Source organism: Taudactylus pleione, unplaced genomic scaffold (genome assembly GCF_031769625.1).
Source record: "Taudactylus pleione unplaced genomic scaffold, aTauple2 ptg000093l, whole genome shotgun sequence".
NCBI classification, from domain to species: Eukaryota; Metazoa; Chordata; class Amphibia; order Anura; family Myobatrachidae; genus Taudactylus; species Taudactylus pleione.
Genome location: NW_028284495.1, coordinates 21,790,167 through 21,803,615, shown reverse-complemented (window position 1 = coordinate 21,803,615; position 13,449 = coordinate 21,790,167). Strand labels below are relative to the sequence as shown.

Sequence of the window (13,449 nt, the reverse complement as noted above, 5' to 3'; positions counted from 1 at the left end):
AGACCAGCAATAATTGTGGCCATGTATTCTACAAATTGCATAATCCATTGCAGGCATGCATGAGCTGTGTCTGTGGCTAGCCAGTGATATCCTTAGCAAGCTGCCTGTTTCCTGGTTGCATCATCCAGTGTTTGAAACCTGTCTGCACAGAGAATACAGTATAACACAGAACCACACACAGCAGTACTGTGTTACCCATAGCAACAAATCTAACGGGATTACTCCACATGAGGTCAGACAATGCCATTTTCTAAACAGACGCTTAGAGTGGTTTATGTTGTACGCAAATACATATGAATATGTGGGCCTAATAATGGATTCATTTAAAGCCACTAGTTGAAAAGTAAACATAGTGCATTTTATAGATTACAAATCAAATGCATTCACCTAAAAAGACTTACTAATAGGCTACACATCCCATTTCTAGGCTCCAAGTGGATGAATTATTTTGCAGTACTGACTGCCTGTACTATGGCATCGCGCTCTTTTTGTACATATGCAAACACTCGCCAGCTACCCATACGCACTGACCTCTAGTACTTATACTGTATAATGTAACACAGGTGGTGAATAGTTTCCATAAGTAACCAGATTAATATAGGCGATATATCGGCTGTTGAACACTTTCCGGATGCACTGTATAATGTAGCACAGGTGGTGAATAGTTTCCATCAGTAAAAAGATTAATATAGGCGATCTATCGGTCGTTCAAACAATATGTCTGTTTACAATGTCGTTCACAGACATATCGGATCGGCCCTGCAGCACAGCAGATGCCAGATATATCTGCATACAGTATATATCGGTGCATCTGCTGGTATATATACGTGCGACCTGCTGATCGCCCGTACACATGCTGCTGGGGACCCGGTGGTGATTGACATTCCAACTGCGGAGGCAATTTCAAATGCCCGCCCCGTTGTGATGTAAACGCAGACACATCGCCCGAATGATTGGTAAGTGTGTCTGCACTTACCCGTCGGCCTAGTGTGTACCCAGCTTTAGCCAAGCATCCAGGAAGTACCCCAGGCAATTCCACTTATAAAATCATAAGTGTTGGCAATAACCCTTCAGATGCCCATTTCCCAATATTTCTATAACATATACACCTACATTTATAAATAAATAAATAACTAAATACACATATGCTGTAAATATAGGTCTTTGAAAAAGAAAGTGCATCCTATTTTAAAAATGTGCTTGTTTTACTTTCGAACATGAGAATGTAATTAACTATCATCTATTCATCGCCAAGTCCTAAAATGTTAGAAATCTAATCTGTGGCAAATAGTAGATTTTGCTTTGACATCAAGAAGTGCTGCCCCCTCTGTATCTCAGCAAGACCCCTGACAGTTGGCCCGGTGCACTCAGGTTTCAGGTTTACATCAGCAATTGATTGCAGAAATCGTGCAATTTGCAATTGATTGTGTATAAAAATCTTTCCCTTTTTCAATCGATTGCAGAATTGCCACAATCGATTGAAAAAGGGAAAGATTTTTATACACAATCGATTGCAAATTGCACGATTGTATGGGGGCCTTTACACTGTAACAAGTGGAAATTACATCTACAGTGGTCTCAAAAAAATAGTGTGCTGCTCATCAGTCTCGAAAAGGGAACAAGACCATTTTTACAAACAATATGAAACCTATAATACTATACACATTGTAAATTATTTACATGAGGAAAATACGGACTACAGAAGCCAAAATCCTCATTTACAATGTAACTTAGACTGATCAACTCCCGCTAAATAAAACAATTACTTCTAGGTATTGCTGCTAAAGATGATTCTACTGAATCAAGGGGTGTATTTACTTTTTAACAAATGGTTTCTGTATGTTACATTTTGTTCAACAAGAAATATTCAATATGAGATTAGATTTATAAAATTTTAGGATTTGGTGAGGACTAGATTATTGTTAATTATGTCCTGATGATAGATAGATAGATAGATAGATAGATAGATAGATAGATAGATAGATAGATTTTTATATAATACACACACATACGACAGTTGGCCAGTAAGGAACTGACTGCTATACACTCCGTCTTGGTAGGACTCTTTATCTTTCTGCTGCAGTATATTTGTATACTAAATGAATTTTGAGGTAGGTGCTTTGAATGTAGATAAGGTGGTTTGAACTTTAAATGAACCCCTGTAGGTGAAGAAAACTACTCTGCATTTTAAATTATTTTTTTATTTTCACTGTAAATAGAAATGTTCAGAAACCACATAGGAAAGAGCAGCAGTAAATAGTCGCTAACTCTCCCTGATGGCATCGTTTCAGGTTTTAATGGTAAGTCACAAGGGGACTAATGTATTTTTTTTTTTTTTGTTTGTTGGTTATCAATTTAATATTTGTTCCTGATGTCTATAAATGAATTGTATGGTAATATTACAGTATGATAATGACCAGTTGAGTTACCTAATTTGTCAAAAAATTTTTTTTTAGAAAAATAAAATTGTATTTGGTACAAATGTTATGTTATAGCTGTCAGAGAATGGCCAGTATATTCTTTCCAGACAGCCATATCTAGTTGTCCTGTTGAATTACAAAGTAGTGAATCAACTGGGGTAATAGGGTGATAAGATTACAAAGTATTGCTATTAAAACAAGTGAATTCCAGTTAAGCTGGGTACACACCTAACAGATATATCTACAGATGATGGTTGTTCATACACCCTGAAAACCATCATCTGTCATCTGGCCACGGGTTCCGCTGGCCAGGGGTCGCGTTTCAGCATCCTCCCTGTGGCATCTGCCGCAAGTGTATGGACAGTCGCCTGACCATCCGTACACACAGCACTATGAGCAGATATATCTGCCATCGGCTGTGCGGTCCACAGGTGACGAGATATGTCTGTGAACAACGTCGTTCACAGACATATCGCTGGTACGCACTGGCCGTAGCATACACACAATATATTGGCCGTTCAATTGATCGGTTAATATATCTACCAGTGTATACACAGCAGAGGACTCTTAGGGGTTTATGTACTAAGTGTCGAGTTCTAAAACCTGGCACTTCCGATTGTGTTTGTGTCCGAAATTTAAAAGGGCAATGATTTTACTAGCCAAACAGGGCTAGTAAAAGCACTGCAATTTAAAATTTTGGGCTTAAACACGATCGGAAGCACCGGGTTTTAGAACCCGATGCTTAGAAAATAAACCCATTAGTAGCAGCACAGCTGTAATATAACTTACTAGGCACAAACACATGTATAAAGACATGTATAGTGAATCCATATGCAGTCTAATGCTTGTCGGCAAATACTAGGTCAATTTTATTTAATAACAGATAGCCTATTTATTATGAAATATAGGTGGAGTCTCCCATATCCAAATATTCCGAAATACGGAATATTCCAAAATACGGAATTATTTTGGCATGACTGAGATAATGAAACCTTTGATTGTTGATGGTTCAATGTACACAAACTTTGTCTAAAGCACAAATTATTAAAAATAATGTATAAAATGACCTACAGGCTGTGTGTATAGGGTGTATATGAAACATAAATGAATTTCATTTCTGTACACAAACTTTGTTTGAGCCACAAAATTAGTGAAAATATTGTATAAAATTACCTGCAGGCTGTCTGTATAAGGTGTATATAACACATACATGCATTGTGTGTGTATATTTGTGTCCCATTCCCAAGATATTTCATTATAAAATACAAATATTCCAAAATACGGAATATTCCGTTATCCAAAATTCCCCTGGTCCCAAGCATTTTGGATATGGGAGACTCAACCTGTACTTTCAAATTAGACCCTGTTTCAGTGGAGCTTACAATCTATATACCCTATAGCAAGGACAATCGCATAAGGTTTATTTTTGTCAGAAGCCAATTAACCTACCAGTATGTCTTTGGAGAGTGGGAGCAAACTAGTGCATCTGGAGCAATCCCTAGCAAACCAAGGGAGTAAATTCAACTATACACAGACAGGTCACTGGTCATAATTAAACCTATGACCTCAGCGTTGTGAGGCAACAATACCAAACACTGTGCTGCCCTTATCCTGGGTACACACTGGCTGATATATATTGGCCGACCAATTGATCGGTCAATATATCTGCAAGGATGAGTTTGAAAAATGACAGTTAGGAGCTGGTTGGCTGGTACTTTAGCTCTGTCCCTTTTATCTTCATCCAAGGCTTAGTAAATAGACTCCTTAATACCTTACAGCATGGGCTTGATATTTATTATTTAATTATATTAATTATTATTGGGGGAAACTAGACCATAAATAAAACAAAATATTCCAAGTGGATGGAAAGTGGGTGGAGGATCATAGTTCCACTTCCCACTGTTGCCAGAATGGGAATTTCGAGGAGCAAGTGTATGACACCGTGATCTCACAGTGAAAAGTAAAACTAATGCTGCATACACACGTAAAGATTTTCTGTCCAACCATCCAACTAGTTGATTGGTTGGAATGAAAATCTGGTAAGGTATGGGAGTAACTGACAATCAGCAATTTGCTCCTAACTGCCAGAAAACAGATGAAAATGGTCGTTAGACAAGTTTGTTAAATGTTTGATCTAAACTATTTGTTCAAACAACAGTTTTTGTCCATTTTCCAGCATTTGGGACAAATTGCTAATTGTCATTTGCTTTCATACCTTACCAGATTTTCATTCCAACCAATCAACTAGTTGGATGGTTGGACAGAAAATCTTTGTGTGTATGAAAATTAATACTGTAGTGTAATATACTCAAGACTGCAATTAACAGTTACATATTCACTATGAGTCAAACATTATGAAACCCTTTTCACATTAGCTAAATTTGCTATATGCTGTACTTTTTATTAAACAGCTGGACAACTAACAGCAGCTGGAAATCAAGTTTATCTACCACCACATAATAAGTCTCTGGTCTTCTGATAGGCTCACTTTTTATATATAACTATTCTATTCTAAATTGCATGCATAAATCCCTTTTCAGGAAGAAATGGAACAAAGTATTTCTTGTTTTCCCTGAAATAGTAATTTTTCTTTACTGCCTAATAAAATACTTTAGATCTCATTGTTGCTAATCGAAAATACATTTCTGATGAAGTAATGCTATCTGAATCCCCTAAGATTTAGCTCTCAGAGTATTGTTTTAGCAATTCCATAGGAAAATAATCACCTTAAGGCAGAGCTTGAATGTTAAATACTTGAAACTGATTATTTATTGGAACCAAACCCACCTTCTGCTTCTTAGCTTTGGATAGATTATAAACATATTTCATTTCCTAGATCATATCAAGATGTATGATACATGCTACACCTGTATAGGCTTAACTCCTAAATATATGACTTTATATTACAACCTGATTTAAAATATCTTGTTTAAAAGTCCCTCCCAGACAGTGGGGGAACATTATCATAGGCATGAACTTCCCCTGCACTGTCACATATCTCACCTGATCATAGATAGCAGATGACACTCGGCCCAGACTACACAAATGCCGGGCTGAGCCCACCCCACCCCCCACACACACACTAGGCTACAGGCCCCAGTATTCTGAACCAGGGCTCTACCCCCTCTTGTTGCATTGGCTTCCATCAGGAGTTATGTCTCAAGTTGCAGATATTTTGTCCAAAAAGTTAGGAACAATGTTTCTATCTGGTGTTTTATGGCTACAGTGCCTAAAAAAATACTTTAAACTAGCAGTGTGGTCTCTATCAAACCAGGGCACTACCACGGGCTTATTGCATTACATTCATTTTAAGTATGACATATCCATAGAAAGCCTATGAAAAAGATGTGCAGAGAGGGTGGATGGGTGAACGGACCGGTGCAAGTTTTCCAGGCACCCTACGCAAGGCTTCACCCAACCACACATGCTCCCCGCCAGTACTGTCAAACCGCTGACATGCCATCAGACCTCATCATATACCCCTTACATACCATCTAACCTCCTCACAGGCACCTCACAAGCCCCCAGACATCAACACATGTCCCTGACATGACATCAGACGTCCTCATATACAAGGTACATCACATCAGGCCTCCTCATATACCCCTGACATGCCATCAGACCTCCTCATTTAACCTGGACATTCCATCAGATATCCTCACATGCTATCAGACCTCCTCATATGTACTTGGCATCAGACATCACCACGCGACCCTGACATGCCTTTGACATGTCATTAGATCTCCTCATATGATCCTGACATAATATCAGACCCATTATATCAAATTATTTTTAATACAGGAGAATAAATACATTGAAAAGTACTGTATGTGGAAAAAATAGATGCATAATTCTGCACTTTCTGTAAATTGTAACTTAACACACCAATGTCTTCATCAAAGCGAGACACAGTGTGTTGTAGCTGTTTAGAGCAAGGGAGTCTGAGAACCAAACTTTTACTGTGTTTGGCGGCCTGCATCAAACAAACAGAAACAATTATCCTGAGAAGAATATATATATATAGAACATCAAGATTTTGGTGAATTTGGGGATTTGACGATACCATACTACACAACAGTTCCCACATCCTGTTCTACCTATGTGAAATGTCCCTCTAACATTATATGTTACTAGGGGATTTGGACTTTCAGCGGGAGGCTTTAGATGTTGTATTCCCTACAAACCTTTGAAACATTACACTCACCACTTGGCAGCACAGCTGACCTCTGATCTCTATGGTTTACATGGTACACCTCATAGGGAGAACTTGGCTAGATATATTCCTCTTTTCTGTTGGGCTCCTCCTCTCCTAGCACTGCTTACATTGCCACTGCCTACCTGAAATGCCATGTTTACAAGGGCACTTCTGCAGTGCATAGCTCACCCCAATATAAGCTCATGTACTCTTAACTGCCCTGCACTCTCAGTCCTTCCTCCTCCAAGCTGCTACTGTCAGAGAAGTGAACAGTTGCATGTCGGGCTTGCTCCTTAGACATGTAGTGTACAGATGTGTCCACATACATCTATCCTCCGCGCACTACAAGCTGTGCTACACATAACGTGGGAGCTCCATGTGACTCAGTAACGCTGAGCGTTTTTTCGTGCAACTTTTTACCTTCAAATATGTCTTGTTTGCACTGTGATGCAAATAGTTTGCACAAGCAGCTTCTGCTGATTAAAATGATATTAAGCATGCCTCTATTCTGTGTGCAACTGCGGGTGTATCTGCATACGAAATGATACGTTACAGTGTTACAGCCTATGAAATGCAAATACACCCGCCGTCGCTCACAGAACATAGGCATTTGAGATTGTCGTTGGCAGTGTGTTTGGGATCATCGTCTTGTGGAAATGTCCACCCTCGTTTCATCTTCAGCATCCTGGTAGATGACAGCAGATTTTTTATCAAGAATGTCTCGGTACATTTTTCCATTCATCCTTCCTTCAATCATATGAAGTATGCCAGTACCGTATGCTGAAAAACAGCCCCACACCATGATGTTCCCACCTCCAAACTTCACTGTTGGTATGGTGTTTTTGGGGTGATGTGCAGTGCCATTTCTCCTCCAAACATGGTCTCATCTGACAAGGTACATATTCCCAGTATTTCACAGGCTTGTCCAAATGTTGTGTAGCAAACTTTAAACAAGCTTCAACATGCTTTTTCTTCAGCAATGGAGCCTTGCTTGATAAGCATGCATACAGGCCATGGCGGTTGAGTGCATTACTTGTTGTTTTCTTTGAAACAATTGTACCTGCTAATTCCAGGTCTTTCTGAAGGTCTCCACAAGTGGTCCTTGGCTCTTGGACAACTCTTCTGATAATTATTTTCACTCCTCTGTCAGAAATCTTGCGAGGAGCACATAGTCATGGCCAGTTTATGGTGAAATTATGTTTTTTTTCTAGTTTCGGATTATGGCCCCAACAGTGCTCATTGGAACATTCAGAAGTTTAGAAATCCTTCTGTAACCAATGCCATCGGTATGTTTAGCAACAATAAGGTTGCAAAGGTCTTGAGAGAGCTCTTTGCTTTTACCCATCATGAGATGTTTCTTGTGTGACACCTTGGTAAAGAGACACCTTTTTATAGGCCTTCAGTTGGGATTGAACCAGCTTATATTAACTTGCACTGACAAGGGGAAGGATTGCTTTGTAATTACTGATAGATTTCAGCTGGTGTTTTGGCTTTCCATGCCTTTTTGCACCTCCCTTTCTTCATGTGTTCAATACTTTTTCCCTGTATCATTTCACATTGTTACACATTACTTAATTTATGGATATCTATGGTTTAATTTCTCTGCATGTGTGGATTGCATGGGTTGTCGCTGACATTTGGTGAAAACTTCATTACAATAGCCCCATTACAAATATATCTACTGAGAAAAATGTTGATATGTTCAAAACTTATTTTACCGTGTGTGTGTATGTATGTATATGTATATATATATATATATATATTTTTTTTTTACATAGTCAGAGGGTCCGGCACTCCCTAGTACTGTGCTTTAGCTTGCAGAGGTGCCTCCACGGGTATAAGTAAAATGTAATCCAAGGTGCGGCACTCTCCTTAAATAATCACACTGACAGCAGGTAGCTTAATCAACGTTTCAGTACTTTAAGTTCTATCTTCAGGATATATATCCTGAAGATAGTACTTAAATTACTGAAAAGTTGATTAAGCTACTTGCTTAATCAGCGTGATTATTTAAGGAGAGTGCCTCACCTTAGATTACAATATTATATATAAAGTGCTTAATTTACCAGATGAAATTGTAAAAATTGATCCATAATATAGTAGATATTAGTCCTAACCATTATATGACCCTAACATTAGCTCACGTTCTATAACCACTATAACCAGCTTTACAATATATGCAAGTCCAAGCCCTAATCAAATCATAAATCTAGGCGCTGTTTCCAAATCTAAACAGCTCTGGTTTCCACAAATTCTAGAAATACATCCATCTTTTAAAAAAATTAATCTGTACAGGTTTTGCTTTGCATGCTTGAGCAGAGGCACAGAGGAAGGTGGGGTGGCTGTTGAAAGAACCCGGCAGGGGCCTGGGCCAGCTGCAGAGGGGATGGTGTAGTATTTTACATTGTTTTTTTTATTCTGGAGGTGTCATGGCCACACCTCTTGAAGTTGGTCCCACCTCCTCAGTACCCGGGCCCCCATGGATGTCTGAACGATCTTGCGCTTGATAGAACATAATACACTCTATTTTTGAGTTACCAATCATATTTTGCAACTTATATAGAGGTCCAGTAACATGTCTTTTGCCTGGGTTCATTAACATATTAAAACTGCACCCAATGTAATAGGAATAAAAGGAACCTTTTCTATGTTTTCTCTCCATCAGTCAATTGCTTATCTTCTTTTTAAGAAGACCAACAAGTGCTTCCCTTGAAGAGTTAATTTGACAAATCACACAGTGAATCAGCAGGTGATTGTTGGGATTTCATGGTACAGCTGACAATTTTGAAACACTGTAAATAGGATGTAGACAGTCGAAAAAGCGACAATGAGAACTGGGACAGTGTTAAGCCGCATACACACTAGATGATTTTTATGAACGATAACGATATTGTTCAGTGTGTATGCAGTGAACAACCAATGATGCGCTCTCCAGCAGGCCGTTAGCGATGTTTTTTGTCGTCCGTACATGCAGGCCAATTTGACCATATCGTCAAGAATTGCCTGTTCAGAGATGTGGTAGGATGACTTCACTGAAGATATCTATCAGCGTGTACACACAATATCGTTTGTCCTGCACTACAGAAAGCTTGAGGGAAATATTTCACCAACATCGTTCATACAGCAGCACAACGTCTAGTGTGTATGAGCCTTTAGGTCCAATACTGTCAGCTTTAAAAAGGTCAAATATTTGCTTTACATGTTTGTAGTTGTAGAGCATGCACTGTTAAAATGCTTGAAATTGCATTATTAAGTCCGAGTACAGCCTAACACTGGGCCTTATTCAGAGATGTACGTAAACCCGATGGTTTGCATACATCTCCGATGGTATGAGATCGCTGGAAGTACCCCCTAAGCCGCAGCATGATTGACATACTGCGGCCGTCTGGGGGCGGGTACTGGGCGGTGATGACAGCGTTCTCATAAATGGGGGCGTGTCGTTTCCCTGTTTTCAAGGTGTGCAGCCCTTGCATTGCGACGTGGTTTATCCAGGTGCACAGCTATTGCTATTTCTTATTGTATTCCCAACTCTGAATCAGGTCCACTGTCTGCACAGCATTGCATAATATGTATGCGCTATATATATATTTTAACATTTTAATAAAATAAGGGGTCTATTTACTAAGCAGTGTTAGGAGACAGAGTGAAAAGTGATAAGAAAGTGATAAGGTACCAACCAATCAGCTCCCAACTGTCATCTCACAGGCTGTGTTTGAAAAATGACAGTAGGGAGCTGATTGGTTGCCACCTTATCACTTTATCACTTTTCACTCTGTCTCCTAACACTGCTTAGTAAATAGACCCCTTAGTATTGTAAATTAAAACTTTTGATTTGGAGCAAATAATGAGATTGCCTTGAAAAAACAAAGACATATGGTTGCCCTGTATAAGTGGTAGTGGGATAGAGGAAGGGGGTCTAGTCCAGATCCTGCAGCAAAAGCCAATTTTGTTAGATTAACCAAGGAGTAAAGATCCCTGCAGGGGGTCTGTCCATTTACACTACATCCTGGCCCTATATTCTCTGTGTAGTCAGATTTCTTACAGGGCTGAAGATGATTATTATTACTGTTGGGGTTTGTTACCCATTACTCTGGTTCAAGAATTAATTAATTAAAAGGTCTGATTAAACAGGTCACTGATTTTAAGGACCTGACAAAGATGTGACCATCTTCCATGAAACTCAGACCACTCAGATCTCACCTTCATTCTGAAAGTTTGTATTTATTGCAATCTCTAGGTGAGCTATGCGGGGTGCCAGTAGTGCCACATTTATTCTTTAGCCATGTATGCACTCTCACCGGGTCACAAACATTAGCTTATATACAGCTACATCTGTCACTACATTTTACACATGCAGCCTGAAGCAGTCACATTTTTATCTGTAACAACCAAGCTGTCCATTTTTTCCTGCAGGCCTATTTTCTGCCTCAATGAGCTGCATAGGAGATCTATGGATGCAAGCAACTGCAAGCTTAACGTGCCCAGCTAACAATCCAGAAATCATCAATTTAGGAAACAGCGGTCCTCCTCCCCTCAATTACTCTGAATGTAGAACACTATCAACACTTGATACTGAACCATCTACAGGGAAATATCGTCTTTCCTGAATTTTCAATAAGATGTAATCCCTAAGAAGGAAAGGATTTCTAAGGTGAGGGCCCAGATCAATTTCGAACAAAAATTGTATATGGTAGAACTGTACAGTGAATCTTCAAGGGCTTAATTAAAGCAACCAATACATTGCTACATGGCTCATAAAGGAACACCAGAGCGTGTGGGTTACGACAAGCTAAGACTTCACATCGGGAGTGAAGTCACTGGAGGCACAGCCAGACTGACCTACAGTGACAGAGAAGTAGGAGGAAAAACCACTATGAAAACAATGTTGCTATTATTTTCATATTCTGCTGATATGTCTTTGGAAAAAAAAAAACCATGAACTTCAATGAAATTCCCATATTTCACAGAGGATGTGACCTTTACTATGTTGTGGTAAAATTAAACTAGGAAAGTGATGACTATGTGTCCCTTTAAATGTCAATTGTGGATGTTACTTTTTTTTTTATTGCAATAGAATCTGTAATGCTCTCCACAAGATTAAGTTGTCAAAGAAAATGATCTGTGTATCTGTGCGAATTTCATCTTGTTGCACAGACTATTGCAATATGCTATATGTAATATTTATAGCGGCAGTACATGTAAGTGGTGATTTTACGCTCTCGTCTAAGCAAGCATAGTAATGCACAGACTCCCCAGGCACAATGCCGCGTCCAATTTACTTTCGTTCACACTCTTCATTTTATGGGGTACTGAAAATTACAAAATAATAAATATTCTTCAGGTCAAAACTCATTAAAGCAAGGGCCAGTGAAACAGACACACAGCTATCAGCCCACACACATTGGCATTATGGGGTCTACATGTCTGCAACCCTTTCAATGCCATGGGTTGGGTGGTGCATGTCTGACAAGAATGAAGCTGGGTACACACTACCTGATCCATTGCACGATAGTTCTGACACGTATCGGAGATGCACGTGCACCGGGTACGCCGCTGCACCCGCCACCAGTGTCCTCCAGCCAGGCGCCGCAAGGGGGCTCCAAGCCAGACGCCCGATGAGATTTTATTGCCAGCAGGCGCCTGGCTCCTTCCTTGCAGCGCAGCAGTAGCTGGAGTTCTCTCCTAAACTCCAGCTTCCGGCTCTCCCCACGGGCACTATGGGAGAGATGTCATGATGTCTCTCCCATAGTTCCGAGGAGCAGCCGGGCGGACTGGACAGTGGCGGATATAGGAGCGGGGTTTAAGGTAAGTATTGTTGTATTTTTTTTTGTGTAAGTGGCACCACAGGGGCAATACTATGGGGGCATTACCATATGGGCACTACTATAGGGGCATTACTATATGGGCACTACTACAGGGGCATAACAATGGGGGCATTACTATATGGGCGCCAATGCTCTCTCTGGCACAGGGCAACAAAAAAGTCTAGTTACGGCTCTATGAGCACTACTACAGGGGCATTGCTATATGGGCACTACTACAGGGGCATTAGTATATGGGTACTATTACAGGGGCATTACCTCAGGGGCATTACTATAGGTGCACTGCCGAAGGGGGCATTACTATAGGGCCACTGCTGCAGGGGGCATTACTATGGGAGAATAACCAGGGGGGGCGCCAAATTACTGTCTTGCCACGGGTGACAAAATTCCTAGTTTCGGCCCTGCTTACAGCCCCCCAAAATACCTGACCCACTAATTTAAACCAATGTTCCATTACTAAAACAGGTGAAAATGTTACATTTTCACCTGCTTTTGTAGAAATTATGTGATAATGAATAGAGCCCTGTAAGAGACAGAAATATCTGGGAAATGTATGGTATAATAGTATTCATATGTATGAACAGATGCCTGAAATACTGTGTCATAATAAGTGCTCACCTTTATTATTTGTTTTTCCTTTTTTGGAGGTTAATTTTAATTTTCTTTTAAGGATGACTGTTAATTTTGCTGCAGTCTGTTTCTACTCACTAAGCAGGGTGTTTTCTTCATTCCTCTTAATAAAACAAATACAAAAATCTGACTGCACTAGTAAATATTTTATATTTGGGCTGGTCACACACAGCAGTACTGCTGGACAACTGGCCCCCTTACAGCTGGACAACTGGCCCCCTTACAGCTGGACAACTGGCCCCCTTACAGCTGGACAACTGCCCCCCTTACAGCTGGACAACTGGCCCCCTTACAGCTGGACAACTGGCCCCCTTACAGCTGGACAACTGGCCCCCTTACTGCTGGACAACTGGCCCCCTTACTGCTGGACAACTGGCCCCCT

At 40.1% G+C, this 13,449-nt stretch overlaps 1 protein-coding gene across 6 annotated transcripts in view; it reads right to left on the bottom strand.

Moving 5' to 3' along the window:
* ZNF521 (zinc finger protein 521) overlaps positions 1-13,449 on the bottom strand; it is a 338,210-nt gene that overhangs the window by 202,626 nt on the left and 122,135 nt on the right. The gene's annotated exons all lie outside the window — the stretch shown is intronic.